The sequence below is a fragment of the Montipora capricornis genome, chromosome 7 (assembly GCF_036669925.1).
Source record: "Montipora capricornis isolate CH-2021 chromosome 7, ASM3666992v2, whole genome shotgun sequence".
In the NCBI taxonomy this organism is placed as follows: domain Eukaryota; kingdom Metazoa; phylum Cnidaria; class Anthozoa; order Scleractinia; family Acroporidae; genus Montipora; species Montipora capricornis.
The window spans coordinates 20876783-20889282 of record NC_090889.1 but is presented as its reverse complement, the minus strand read 5'-3'; the positions used below and the strand labels follow the sequence as shown (position 1 = coordinate 20889282).

General features: G+C 40.0%; 2 protein-coding genes across 4 annotated transcripts in view; one reads left to right on the top strand and one right to left on the bottom strand.

Moving 5' to 3' along the window:
• LOC138057408 (tripartite motif-containing protein 2-like) overlaps nucleotides 1–12500 on the bottom strand; it is a 29347-nt gene that overhangs the window by 15112 nt on the left and 1735 nt on the right. The gene's annotated exons all lie outside the window — the stretch shown is intronic.
• LOC138057409 (melanocyte-stimulating hormone receptor-like) overlaps nucleotides 12457–12500 on the top strand; it is a 1781-nt gene continuing 1737 nt past the window's right edge. For all 3 annotated transcript variants that reach the window (XR_011133660.1, XR_011133661.1, XM_068903438.1), the window contains exon 1: nucleotides 12457–12500. This exon is cut by the window's right edge. The gene's annotated coding sequence lies outside the window, so the exon portion shown is untranslated.

Sequence of the window (12500 nt, the reverse complement as noted above, 5' to 3'; positions counted from 1 at the left end):
CCTTAAAAGTTAAACAGGTTCTCATTTTAGAAAATGACTTTGAAATCTCAGGTGACGACTAGGATAGATTGCACTTTAATTTGCAGTAAAGGCGCTTAGCAAAACGAAGAGAGTATTGCCTTCATAAATAGGCAAATATGAGATTTGTCTGACGCCGGAATTGATTTAGCTATGTTAGGCTCAATATCCGTAAAATACTCACAAATACGGTTTGCTATGAGAATAGGATTTACAGTATCCCTAATTAGTGCTCCAGCTCTAGATCGACTAGACACTTACGTAAAGTTCCTTTCCAAGTTGATTTCGCATTTTATTTATATTCATGTAATTTAACATTGTAGCTATGGGATAGGACCTTCGCAAGGCGAAGAGAATATTGGCTGCGTAAGGTCCTTATTTATACCTCGGGATCACCAAAACGCGTCCACAAAATTTACTGTTATAGCTTTATTTACCTGAAAGAGAAATAATACGCCAAAGGAATTGTGGCTACAGGTTTCTTGTACAGGCGGCGTCATCGTGACTGGTTGAATGAGAATGACAACATTCAACGCTAGCGTATTCTGCTCGGAAGAATTAACCAAAGGCTTACACAAGCAACTGACATGGTTTTCTGTCGTCAACATTATTGTTGCGTTTACTACAATTTCGGCAAACACTCTTATCCTACTCGCGCTTCCCAAGGTAACCTCGATTCATCCACCTTCCAAAGTCTTGCTTCGAAATTTGGTAGTAAGCGATCTCGCCGTTGGCGTCGTAGAAGTAACTATCGTTATTTACTGGATCTCCATGGTGCAAGAATGGTGGCAGGTTTGTCACGATTTCTTTTTTGCGCATCTGATAGCGAGCACTATTTTGGTTCCAGTATCATTGTGGACAATAACTGCCATAAGCGTGGACAGACTTTTGTCGTTGTTATTAGGACTTAGATACCGACAAGTTGTGACCGTAAAGCGAGTGTATATGTTTCTAATAGCCTTCTGGGTCTCTTTTGGCATCGCAGTTCTCGCTATTGGATTTCTCAGCAACATCGCATGGAGAATTTTCATGGCTACCATTATATTACTTTGTGTAATAATATCCATGTACTGTTATACCAGAATTTTTCTCAGGCTTCGTCATCATCAATCTCAAGCACAAGCACAAACTCAGGAACAAGCAAATGAAAGAGTTTCATTGAATATAACACGATACAAAAAGACATTGTCGACTACAATGTGGCTGCAATTGGCATTAGTAATTTGCTTTTTCCCGTATGGAGCTCTCTCGTCGTTCGCGTTTCGAGAAATTAAAGAAAAACGGTCGTCAAGTTTTTTTGTTGCATTGCATGTCACAGTAACTTTAATGTTTTTCAACTCAACTTTAAATCCAATTTTGTACTTTTGGAAGATGAACGAAGTGAGACAAGCAGTGAAAGACACATTGAGACAACTATTTTGTTCTCCAGACCAGTAGACGCAAAGAGGTAATTAATATTGTTTAAGTCTCGCACTTTGCCGATATTTCGCTTGTGGCCTTCTCGTTGGCTCACCTAAGTTCAATTATCATCTCATATCCCGCTTGGAAGAACGCTCTAAGCGTTCAAGAGCTAAGAACAATTGTCGCGAGAGACGAAACTTTCCGAGAACCCCCGCAAAGTTCAGAATGTACAGAATGTATGAAGTTTTCGTAAAAATAAACTCCATTGGCCCTAGTTGAATTTGATCACATTGGTCATTTCCGACTCATATCCAAGTCGCATTCACTGGATAATTTTTACTGAGTGCAGTTAGCTTTGGTGTATACAAACTATGCCGTGAACTTGCGAGAAAATATTGTGTGGCACATCAGCAGAAACGAGACACTATGGAAGAGATCTGAGGAAAGCCAGATGAATACAACAAAGCGCTCCCGTCATAAACCTGAAAGTTTGAGGCCATGAACGGAGTCGGCTAAATCTTTCCTTAATCAACATAAAGTATTTTTCAAATCTCATGTAGAGACTTGCATTAAATATATTTCCTTGTATTTTGAGAAGTCATTTTTAATTTGAAGTGTCATATTTGCTGACATTTCTTTAATAAGGTTTTTCCATAAGTGTTTTGTTCGTTAGCCAAGTGAATTAGATATCTAATTCACTCTTGATAGGGATATTCTCATTGTCATGTTTCTCGTAGCATTTTGCGCACACTATATATCAAACTCTGCACTTTGTAACTCAAACTGAAGATGACAGAAGATTCTGTTGAAACATGTATTTTTTTAAAAACGTGTTATTTCTTAAAATTCTCTGTGTTGTAATTGTGTTTACTTTAAAAGGGATTTTCATCAACATTAGGCGGAAATTAAATGAATATGAGGCAGGTGTTCATGGAACTGGATAATCATCATCATCATCATCATCATCATCATCATAATAAGCACATTGAAATAAAAACTGTTCATTGACCATAAGCTAAGACAAAAAGTTGTGATGTTAGCTTTGATTTAAAAATAGATTCACTGTCATTGGATTAATATCAAAACTGAGAAGTGAGACAAGCAGTGAAAGACACATTTAGAAAACTCATTGCTTCTCCAAACCATGCAATCGATGCGAATATCTATTTACTGAATGTCAAATTATTTATCTTTTGATACTGTGTTCCTAGCGTTCTAATTGGCTTATCCCTGTGGTAACCCCAAGTGTTGCCAAGCTGAAACAACATTTTGACGAGAAGTGAAATTTCCAAGTACCTTAAAGTTCAGAATACGTATACATAAAAAAATTAATTGAAAATATTCCATTTGCGCTTGTTAAATGTGAGATTCGAGATGGCCTGCTGAGCCACCTTGCCCTCATGGGAAAATTTTAATTATTGCGGGAAGCTGCGGCATCTACAAAGATACGAATTAATATTCCTTGATTGACAGATTATCTTTTGTAATATTTCAAGCTTCATTTTACATACGGGACTATGTAGGCTTTTGATACATTGACTGACGAAATTAAAGTCTGGAAGTGCCTTGACAAGATAGCAAAGACCTGATAGAAGTCAAATGAATTGAATTTGTTTGTGGCAATGCGCGTTTACGAATATATATCCGCGTTGCAGATATCAACGCCCCTCTGATTGAACATGGTTTGTAATGATCCGTTCTCGGTATTTGTCACTACTTTGTGTTGTTTAGCAAAATACTATAATAAAGTATTGCAGTAAAAAAATTAAGTTTTACAATGAGTGTTTTGGAATGGATAATCCCTCCTTTACTCGAATTATTGTGACAAGGCAATCAGGATTTCTGCTACAAACTTAAGTAGGCGGACTTCACTACATTAGTCCAAGTCTTAAAGAAAAACCTAGAGTGCGAGCAGTCTCTCTTTTGCTTCGTTGAAACGAACTTTCAATGCATGGCTGAAACTGCGGGTCGTAAATACCACGGGCGTTGGGTAGAGTAACCAACGCCGGCAGTATTTGAGACCACAGCTTCAGCCATTGAAAGCTCAACGCAAGCGTTCGTTTCGACGATTCTAGAGCAAAAGAGAGACTTCTCGCGGTCTAAGAAAAACCTGGCATTGGTTGGTTTAAATGGCAGTGGTAATAGATTTGAATACCGCGAATATCACATATAGTCTCATGGCGGTTTACATTTCTTCTCGGGGATAAGGTCGGACCTCATCCTGAGAGAAGCCCCTATCAGTCCATATTTGACCTCACCCACCCACCCACCCAACCCACTCATGAATGTAAAAGGAAGACAAAAGGTAACGTTAACTGCTGAATATTCTCTTAATCTGCTAGTCTGGGGCAATTTCATGTTTTTTGACGCCAACCCTAATCCATGGTCTTTTGGAAATCTTAGTTTCTTTCATTGGTTCAATGCGTTCCGGTCTTGTATGGGAAACGGTAAACGAGTTCACAAGAGGAAAGGGCACAAACAAGGGACAAATAAAAGCTAAAAGTCCTGAAGAGCGCGTCAGCAAATGGAAGACACACTTCTCAAACCTTTTAGGTCAACCACCCAGTGTCACAATAAAACTAACTGCTTCAATAATACATGAACCTCTTCCCATGAACACGGATAACATAACCATGGAAGAACTGGTTAAAAGTATCAAAGGTTTCAAAAATAACAAAGCAAATGGTCTCGACAACATACCAATAGAAGTCTGGAAAACTGGTGCCTTAAATCAACAACTGCGTGACATCTGCAACAAAACATTCAAATGGTGTGATCGACCGAATATCTGGGTTAAATAATACCACTACCAAAGAAAGTGACTTGGGTGACACAGGAAACTATCGTGGTATATCCTTAACTGTCACTGCTGCGAAAATCTATAACAAGATTCTACTGGATCGTATGAGACCTCATCTGGGTCCTCTGCTCAGAGTGACCCAAAATGGATTTCGTAAGGGTAGATTTACATTATCACAAATTTTAACCTTGCGAAGACTCATAGAGGGAATAAAAGATAAACGGCTACCTGCAATATTGACTTTCGTAGACTTCAGTAGACTTCGATTCATCGTGGGAAATTGGTGGAGATCGTGAAGACATATGGAATTCCAACAAAGATAGTGGATGCCATCAGCATACTCTCCAAGGACACCGAAGCACAGGTGATAACTCCTGATGGTGATACAGAATTCTTTGAAATTCTTGCGGGAGTTCTGCAAGGAGACTCACTCGCACCTTTCCTATTTATCATTGCCCTGGATTATGCCCTTAGAGAAGCTTCTAGAGAAACACACACTGGGTTCCAGCTTACACCAAAACAGAGCTCCCGTCATGTAGAAACATACATCACCGACACTGATTTCGCAGATGATCTTGCCCTAATTCCTCACTGTCTTGAAGAGGGACAACTCTTATTAAGACTGGAGTTTGCTGCGAAAACAGTGTGTCTGCATGTTACTTACAAGAAAACGGAATACATGCTGTACGATCAACCTGAAGGAGATCTTGTCACATTGGAAGGGAACAAACTGAAGCAAGTAGATAATTTCAAATATCTTGGTTCGTGGATACAATCCAGTGAAAAGGACATGAATATAATAATTGGACAAGCTTGGAGTGCACTCAACAAAATGGTGAAAGTGTGGAAATCAAACCTACAAAACTATCTCAAAGTAGGTTTCTTTCGGACCAAAGTTGAAAGTGTACTGCTTTATGGTGCTGAAAGTTCGACGACGACTGGAAAGATGAGGAATAGACTAGATAGTACGTACACAAGAATGCTCAGAGTAGTTCTTGGAGTTCCCTGGAAGGAACATAAAACCAATAAGGAACTGTACGGCAATCTTCCTAAGATTACAAATACACTAAAGATCGGGAGACTACGGTTTATAGTACACTGTTGGAGAAGAAAGGATGAGGTGATAAGTGAACTACTTCTCTGGGAACCAAAGCATAGCGCAAGTAGGAAAGGAAGACCAGTAATAACATATGTAGACCAGCTGCGAAATGACACTGGTTTGAGCATTGCTGAACTGAAGAGCACCATGGAAAACCTTAAGGAATGGATAAGGCTAGTTATCGAAGTTCGAGTTCGCTCGAAATAAAATAAGCAATGCCTTCCTTGCGATATCCCTTCACAGTTGTGCACAATTTTCTTGTTATCTTGGGAGAGCCCCGACCACCAGACTAAGAAGGCCCCATTGGCGCATGTCTTGACACCCATTGCTGCCGCTGTTTTAATACATCTGACCTTTTTTGGGGGAGAATGACACGGCGCCGCCCTCTCAGAAGTAACCATTGTGTAGAGAAATATTTCCCTTTCCTTCCCAGTATTTCATCACTGGAACATAGACGTTTTGCTTGTCAGGCTACTCGTTCTGTATTTATCCAGACTTCTGTTCTGTACATAGGTATTTAATTCAGAAAATCAGTTGTAACACTGTTCATTATTACTTTAAATACTATTTCGAACCAAGTCAATAAGTTATTGTCCTCGTTACACTGAGACTTGTTTGATATGGTAGTTTTTACTTCTCTCCATGATGGATCGTCGTCAGAACATTTTCTCTCTCTTGAGTGTCGTCAATCAAGGCTGCGTCCTTGCACCAACACTTTTGGTGTGCTTTCTCGATTCTCCTGTATTACAACTTCAAGTGCCCTTGTACTTTCATTTCAGGTCAACTCAAGGCAAAAAAGCAAAGTACGGTGAGTACTCATCCGTGAACTCACTTACTAACAGTCAGGCAGAACTCCAGTCTAAATCGTGCAGTGCCTTCAGCCTCAACTTGAATCTAAAATCAGGCTAGAAAAGTTTACCTATCTTGGTGCAACTGTGACAAGCAACTTGTCTGTGGCTGGCGAGATCATTGGCGATATGTGTGGTGTCTTACAAGTATGCTATGCGGTCCTATGTAACGCGCGGAGTTATGGGTATCTAAGAGCGAGATCCGCCATGTTGTATAGCATCGCGTAGGGTTATTAAAGCTGTGTTCATCCGAACTTTAAGTGTGCTTCTAATAGCTATGCGATAGTAAAACGTTACACTGGCGACGAGCACGGGATTTACGGAATTTTGGAGCGTAATGAGTGAACAAAACACCAGTCAACCAGCCGGGCCAAGTCAGCCAACAGCGATCCGGACGAATGAAGTACGGAGTCTACCCTGTTTCGAACCCAGGGCAGAACACCACACTTTATGGGTACGTTGGAACCGTTGGAAACGCTCGTTCGATTTATATGTGTTGGAAAAAGTGATTGTGGAAGATCTTCAGAAGGTGCTCTAGATCTCTGGTTGCACATTGCAGGACAAGAAGTTCAGGATTTGTATTACACGCTTGCCGGTACGGAAGAAGAATTAAGAGACTACAAAGATGCTGTGGAGCTATTGGATAGATATTTTGCACCGAAAGTAAACGTGCCTTTTGAACGCCGTGTTTTCAGGAAAATAGAGCAGCAATCTCATGAGAAAGTAGACCACTTTGTTTGCAGGTTAAGGCAGAAGGCGGTCATTTTTACATGTGAATTTGAGAACGTGGATGAGACGAATCGGGACCAACTGATCGAGAAATGCCGAGACGGCATGCTCAGACGAAAGTTTCTGGAGAAAACAAATGCTACTTTAAAAGACTTACAAGACATTGCATGAGCTTCTGAAGCTGTAGATGCGCAGGTGGAGTCGATGAGCAAGTCGCCGGTTTGTAGCAGAGGTCAAGGTAATTCAGTTAAACAGCAAAAGTTCCAAACGAAGGGAAGAAGGCGTGACCCTAAGAAAGGAGGGCCAAACATACAATACAACACATACTTAATTGACCGCTCCCCGTAGGGGCTTTTCAGGGCTAATGAAGCACAACGAAACGACAGAACATAACAACAACAACAACTATTAAGAATCCCAACTGGCTGGAGGCAAACCAGTTGGCTTTTTACAAGTGCAGCTGGGAAATTGAACCAAGGACCACCAGGATCAAATTCGAGGAGTAGTCAGAGAGGGTCTTGAACTCAGGATCTCTGGATTTGAAGAAAGTGCTCCAACCACTTGGCCACACTGCCTCCAAATCAAATATCAAATCGCGAGGGCCTGGGGTCGAACAATCCAAAGCATGCTGCAACTGCAACCGTCTAGTCCATTTCCCAAGGGATTCGTGCTGCTCAGCTAAGATTAAAGATGGTGGAAACTGTGGAGCTCGAGGAAATATTGCGGTCTGTTGTGGAGACAAGAAACTATCGTCAAGTAGCCAGAAGGGGATCGTTCCAGAAAATAAGAAGAAAGCGTATCCAGTAGCAGAAGAAGTCTCTAGAGAAGGAGATGGTTATGCATTTACTGTTGGAGGAGGGCTGAGAGTTGGAGAAATTATACTCAAGGTGGGAGGAATAGTGCCATACACCAACGTCTCGGATATCACCACTCGTGGTAGCCCCAAAACCGGACGGTGACTTACGAGTTTGCGTAGATATGAGAAGGGTTAACGAAGCGATCATTCGCGAAGGTCATCCGATACCAACGATAGAAGAAGCTCTCTACGATCTTAATGGGTCAACAGTTTTCATTAAACTTGACCTCAAGTGGGGTTTCCACCAAGTCGAACTAGAAGAAGATTCAAGAGAAATCACCACATTTGCCACCCACACAGTGCTGTATAGGTAGGTACAAGATGCTCAAGTTCGGTATCTCCTCAACCCGCGAGAAGTATCAGAGCATTATATTCGATATTATACGTGGTTGCAAGGGAGTGGCAAACAAAGCTGATGACCTAATCGTTGATGGGAAAGATGCCGGAGAGCACGATAAAAATCTACATGCAGTTTTACGGCACCTGAGATAGAGGGGTTTGACCTTAAATGGAGCAACGTGTTCAATTCAGATTACAGAAGTTGACATTTTTCAAAAAATAGCCTGAGTCGTGAGGGAGTTTCACCAAGCGAAGAGAAGATTGCGGCAGTCGTGAATGCGCAATCCCCAAAGAATGCCTTAGAAGCGCGCTCATTTGTACAGCTAGTCCAATATTCATCAAAGTTCGTCCCGAACTTTTCACACATGTTACTGAATCTCTACGGAAGCTGCTGCGAAAAGATCAAGTGTTACGTGGAGATAGAATTGTGATACCCCAAAGTTTGCGAAAGGTGGTGTTGGAATTGGGTCATGAAGGACACCAGGGTGTTGTTAAAACGAAGAGTAGACCTAGGACAAAAGTGTGCTGCCCTAAAATTGATAGAGATGTGGAGTGAATGTGCCGAGATTGACATGGCTGTCAAGTCACAGGACAGTATTCACCACCCGAACCACTGCAGAGGACGGAGCCACCCACGGGATCGTGGCAAGATGTGGCAGCCGACCTAATGGGACCTATGCCCGGTGGGGAGAATTTGTTAGTGGTTGTTCATTACTATAGTCGTTTCTTCGAGGTGGTAGTCATGAAGTCTGCTACTACACCCAGGATCAGTGCTGCCCTGATGGACATTTTTGGATTTACCTACACCTTAAAGACTGATAACGGGGCACAGTTCGTGAGTGGAGAATTTGAAAGATTTCTACAGGAATGCGGAATTGAACATCGAAAGTCACCATCTCTCTGGCCACAAGCGAATGGAGAGGTGGAAAGACAGAACAGGACACTGTTGAAGTCCATGAAGATTGCAGCCGCGGAAGGAAAAAGGTGAATTGATGAATTACCGAAATTTTTGTTGGCATACAGTTCATCACCTCAAGTCTCCACTGGTGTCACACATCTCTGATGTTTGGGAAGTAGAGTAGAACAAAACTATCGGAATTGCGACCAGAGAAATCTTTGCGTTATGAAAGTATGAGGAATAAAGATTGGGGACAGTAGCTGAAGCAAAAAGCATATGCAGGTGGAAACCGTGGTGCAGTACCAAGTCCCGTTGTCCCTGGAGATCACGTTCCCATAAAGATTACTAGGGAGACAGGAACACTATCATCATCAAGTATCATCAAGTAACCTTGGAGTCCAGTGAGGGAGCTGTATACAAGACAGATAGTTCGTCGCTGAAACCCTATCTGTCAGTGAGCGAACCTGAACCAGCCACTGAATCGGTGCCAGCGAACACAAAGTCTGAAGATAAACCAGGAGTGGTAGAGAGACCTAGGCGCATCATCAGACCCCCTGAAAGATTCAAGGATTATGTTCTAGGAAAGCCTAAGGACTGTTTAAAAGCTTGAGTGAACTCCTGTTTATCGACTTTGATTGATAGAAACAATTTGTTGATAAATTTTGTCATGTTTTATTTCTCACGCCGTTTTATTTACAATACTATAAGACTGGAAAGGAAGGGATGTAGTGTCTTACAAGTATGCTATGCGGACCTATGTAACGCGCAGAGTTATGGGTATCTCAGAGCGAGATCCGCCATGTTGTATAGCATCGTGTAGTGTTATTAAAGTTGTGTTCATCCGAACTTTAAGTGTGCTTCTAATAGCCATCCGATAGTGAAACGTTACAATATGATTGGGAAAGCTCTAGCAGCCAGGTCAAAACTTAACGAATTTAAGTTTGGAACACTAATTTCCCGCTCTCTAATTCTTCCAAAAAAACTCTGTTTCTCTCAGGCTTGCGTACTGTCGACACGCGTCTATGTTTCTATCTCTTGGGAAGATGTCCGAGTCTGCAGTCATAAAACACTTGGGGCTATCATACGGTATATAGTTTCTCTCAATTATATTCAAATTTCCAAGTCAAAAGATCAATGTGAGCTTCGGAAGCACCCCTTGACGCTATTCTTACAGCCCGTTTTTGAAGCATACGCCATTATATTGCACAAATTGCTTTCGACAAGATGACTTTGAACTATTCTAAAGCAACACAACGTACTCCATAATGTTTTAATTTGTCCAGCAAAATTTCATGATTTTCTGTATCAAAGGCTTTAGATAAATTTATGAATAAGCCTAACGTAACCTTTTTGTTGTCAAGTGCATATGTGATTTTGTCATACATGATTGAATTAAAGCATGTGAGGTAGAGTGATATGTTTTCTGCATCCATTTTGACTCGAAGAAAGAACGTCATATTTATTTTAAAAATCTAACAATCGATTGTACAATAACCTGATTCTTATGTAATGAAATTTTTAGTCTCAACAGATCAGTAACAGGTTCTTAAATTCTAGGTTCTTATATGCGGGTGTTTACTGTGTTTGCTCAGCAAATGATATAAACTCAAAGACCTTTGACACATTACATAGATCATTAATATAAACCACGAATAACAGGGGCCTAAAATAGAGCCCTGAGAAACTCCCCAACTATATCTAAAGATGAAGAATTGTGACCATTGAATTGCACAAATTGTTTTCGACAAGAAAGTTAACTTTTGAACCATTGTAAAGCAACACGTACTCCATAATGTTCAATTCGTCCAACAAAATTTCATGATTTACTGTGTCATAGGCTTTAGATAGATCTATGAATATGCCTAACGTACCCTTCTTGATGTCAAGTGCAATTGAGATTTTGTCATGCAATTGAATTAAAATATGTGCAGAGGAATGATTTTACGTGAAGCCCATATTCATTCCGAGAGAGAATATCATGGCTTTTTTTAAAATAAACAGTCCATTGTAGACTATTCTTTCTAGAATTTGGAGAAAGAAAACCGGTAAAACTGAAACAGGTCTGTAATTTGTGAACAAAGTGTTATCGCCTGATTTAAACAATAGGATAACTCGAGAAAATTCCATTTCTTGGTGTACAACTCCAATATTAAGAGATAAACTAATGATGTATATTTTACAGATAAATTTGAAACTCAGGTTGAAATGATTTCAACCTACATAAATTTAATTTTAAACTAGGTTGAAATTGAAAGTAGGAAACATAAACAAAAAGTCCATCAATTGTTAGCAAGTACGTATATATTGGTAAGTAAATCGGTGCTGGAAGTAAGGGGATGTGGTTAGCGTATGTTTTTCATGAGTTAGTTTGTAAAAACGACTTTGGTTGTTATTAAGTCTAAGCACTGATTTTAAATATTTAGCATTAAGGTTGGGGTTAGAGTTAATATACTTGTCCAACTTGTCTCTTCCTTTCTGCGCTATATTCGAATGGCCTTGGCAAAGAACTTGGAGTGCATTTGACATTTTTGAACAATTTTTTTCCGTTCTTGGATAATATTTTGCCACCCTCCAGTTTCCACCCTTTTTTTTTCATAATTGCTGCGTTTTAACTTGTTAGATTTTTTCTGTCCTTATTGTCTTCATTACGTGTTTCTAACCACTTCACTGCATCGTTGCAAAAGTTGTCGTCAATAAAAAGGGTTGTTTTGCTTGCTTTTGTCTTTTTCGAAGCTTTAACTTCACCAAATGTTTTGTAGAATGTCTCTTAATTTACTATGACCGAGAAGAGTCTGGGCTCTCTTGTACCAAGGAGAAAAGGATTTGGTATTAAAATTAATGACAACAGTTTGTCCAAGTCCTGTGTGGCTTTTTTGTTTTGTTTTCAACCCCCCCCCCCCCCTTCCCACCCCCTCCTAAAAAAACCGTGCCCCTCTTTTTTTCCAACCACACCCCATAAAGAAATCCCTTTAAATAACCTAGGTTAATTAAATGCACCTAATTTGATCTAAATTTATCTAATTGGATTTATTTTAACCTAGTTTGATTTAAATGGACCTGAACTTAATCTCAACCTGTAACATTTACGTCAGTGGTGAGCACTGATTAGATGAAAAAATTCTTTTAATAAAGTGCCTATGAAGTAAAAAATATCTTTTCCTTATTTTAAAGACCTGTCAAATTGTATCACATTATTGAATATTGTCATATCCTGCTGAAGTACGGGATCGAAATCTATTACAAATCGCAATGACTTCTTGATCTGTTGCGGACTGAATAAAATGAATTAATAAAACTTCCATTCAAAAGCAAATTTGAGATTTGTCTGACGCCGGAATTGATTTAGCTATGTTAGGCTCAATATCCGTAAAATACTCACAAACACGGTTTGCTATGAGAATAGGATTTACAGTATCCCTAATTAGTGCTCCAGCTCTAGATCGACTAGACACTTACGTAAAGTTCCTTTCCAAGTTGATTTCGCATTTTATTTATATTCATGTAATTTAATA